General features: G+C 39.0%; 1 protein-coding gene across 4 annotated transcripts in view; it reads left to right on the top strand.

Annotated features, from left to right (window-relative positions):
* The first annotated feature begins 1,175 nt into the window (after positions 1 to 1,175).
* Positions 1,176 to 2,536, top strand: part of LOC116673489 (uncharacterized) — a 40,408-nt gene continuing 39,047 nt past the window's right edge. For all 4 annotated transcript variants that reach the window (XM_032505852.1, XM_032505853.1, XM_032505850.1 and 1 more), the window contains exon 1: positions 1,176 to 1,421. The gene's annotated coding sequence lies outside the window, so the exon portion shown is untranslated. The remainder of the gene's footprint in view (positions 1,422 to 2,536) is intronic.

Raw genomic sequence — 2,536 nt, 5'->3', positions numbered from 1 at the left:
ATTAATACAATTAATCACGATTAAATATTTTAACCGTTTGACAGCACTAATCTTAATGTTGAAAGTAACCAGTAACTAGAGCTGTCAGATGAATGTAGTGGAGTAAAAAGTACAATATTTCTCTCAAATATGTAGCGGAGAAGAAATAGAAAGTGGCATGACATGAAAAGACCTCAAATTTGTCCTTAGTTACATTCCACCACCGGCTGGAGTTGAGTTCACTGAACAAATGGCGATTTTCCCTCATGTTGTTTGTATTTGTATTACTGCAGTAATACAATTTTTGCTGCATTGATTTTGCTGTTCCAGTCAGAGATACTGAGGGAAAATGACACAAAGTTGCAGGTATTCATAAACCCCCTACAATATTTGAGAAAACATTTTAAGCTGGAGCTCCAGAAGCCACCCTCTCACTCCACCCCTGCTAAGAAACTTTCTGAAGTGGGCCTCCCAAGTGGGAAAACCTTCAACTGGCATAAGTCTTTGGGTCTGCCACACCACTTTATTTATTCACAGCATGAGTAACGATTATTCATCAATCAAATAACCACACTCTGTAAATTTTGACTTGTTGCCTGCCTTTATACACCGAGGGATCCTAAACATACATTGCAGTCTTAAATTGATTGTCAACCAAAATGTTATTCAAGTTTATATATATATAGCGCCAAATCACAACAGTGCTCATTTACCTCCACAACAGCTGATAAGTTGTAGGACTTTAAGATTTGAAAGAGAAATATTGAAGAATGGGGTAGATATGGGAAGTGGCTGCATCAAAGTTCTGTTAGAAACAACCAGGTGGAAAATGTGCACAGGTTCAAACTAAGCTTTAATTAAATGTATTTATGTAGTCATTTTTTTTTATTAACCCTTGTGTTGTCTTCCCTTTGACCATGATTTCCCCTTATCTCAACGTTTTTCTTTGCTTTTTACAAAGTTTTTTTTTTTTCGTAATTTTGCCTCTTTTTTCAACATTTTTCACCCGTATTTCGACTTCCTTTATTTCAGATATAAAAAAAACAAACAATCTTAGAAAACAACATGAGGGTTGCAGTGATGATGTTGAAAACTCCGCTAAGTGGCAGCGTGCACATTAACCGTCGGTTTGTAGTCCACCTATAAAACCGAAGAAGAAGAAGCGGAGCGCTATATATATGGCCCGGACACAGCTCTCTCTCCTCAGTGGACGTTGAGACGACCAGCAAGTTTGTTAGTGAGGACTCCAAATGAAGGGGCGCAGAACGGAATCCCCGGCTTTTTTTTCTTCATACCCCTTGACGTTGATGGATATCATGAAATTTGAGGGTCCAGTTTAACTCGGTGAAAAACCACCGTGGGAAAACAGAACTTTAGATTAGCCTACCTTTGCTTTGCCAGTGCTGATTAATGTGTTAAATTAAGGGACATGCGGAGCTGCGGTAAGTAATGTTGAACGTTAGAGAATACTACGACATTTGTATCTGTCTGACTTAAGTTTTCTGTTGAGTGGTAGCCTACTATCGGCACATTTTCAAAAAGTTGGCCAACGTTACTGTTGAATTGTGGTGTCGCGTGTGTCGTTCCTGTAACGTTGGCAACATACGTCCGTCGGCTGTTGAAAAACGCCAACGTTTTTAACGTGCGTTCAGTAGTATATGAAGTCTCGTATTCACATAGCTAGTTTTGGTTTGTGTCCGTAATTCTGTACAGTAAAACGTTACCGAGTTACGTTACGCCATTGTTCGGGCGTGCCTCTGTGGATTAAAACCATAGTATAATTCAGCGGGTGAAGTGGGAAATAGCCCAAATTTTAAACTCCAAAACCGTTTTCTACCAGTAAGTAAACTTGTTAAAAGTGTTGTTAAAGTGGGGCATTTTCAAAAGGAATATGGGGAATAGAAACTAGCGCCATCTTGGACCCAGCATTACTAGCGGCCATTCGAATAATGGCAGTTTTAACACTTTCGCGCTGAAATTGTCTTAGCGATATAGATGCAACATGCAGGGTTTTAAACCGCTGAAATAGACAGTAGACGTATTTCCCTTAACTGATAAACTCAAGTGATGAGTGCGAGTGAACAACAAAGGTCACAGCAGAGGTGGATGTGATGAGAGAAAATTAAGATGGTAAATTGAATAAGTACATTTAAGCTTTAGAGCAGGTCCTCTTTTAAATTCTCCCAACATTATCTTTAGGCCTAAACGCATGGAAGAAGGTAGAAACCGAAACAATGGCAGAAGGGTGTGTGCGCAGCTGCTTATCTGTACTTTTACAGACCCATTGTACCTCTGTTCTCAAGTGGTGTCAGTGCATGGGATGAGCGGAAGTGAATGAAGGCATGTATTTTATAAATATTCTACTCAGTTTAGGTTTGGACGTTAAGCATGGCCCAAAAAAAAAAACATAACCATCTTTTATATTTTTTATTCCAGCGTGCTGCGATCTAAATCAAATTTCTGTTTGCTATAGGCCTTTTCTCAGATACATAGAGTAAACACCTTCAAAAACAAATTAGGGTAACTATTAGGGATGAGCGAGTACAGCATTATCTGT

This window comes from Etheostoma spectabile, chromosome 23 (genome assembly GCF_008692095.1).
Source record: "Etheostoma spectabile isolate EspeVRDwgs_2016 chromosome 23, UIUC_Espe_1.0, whole genome shotgun sequence".
Classification (NCBI taxonomy): domain Eukaryota; kingdom Metazoa; phylum Chordata; class Actinopteri; order Perciformes; family Percidae; genus Etheostoma; species Etheostoma spectabile.
This window is presented reverse-complemented; position numbering and strand designations above follow the sequence as displayed.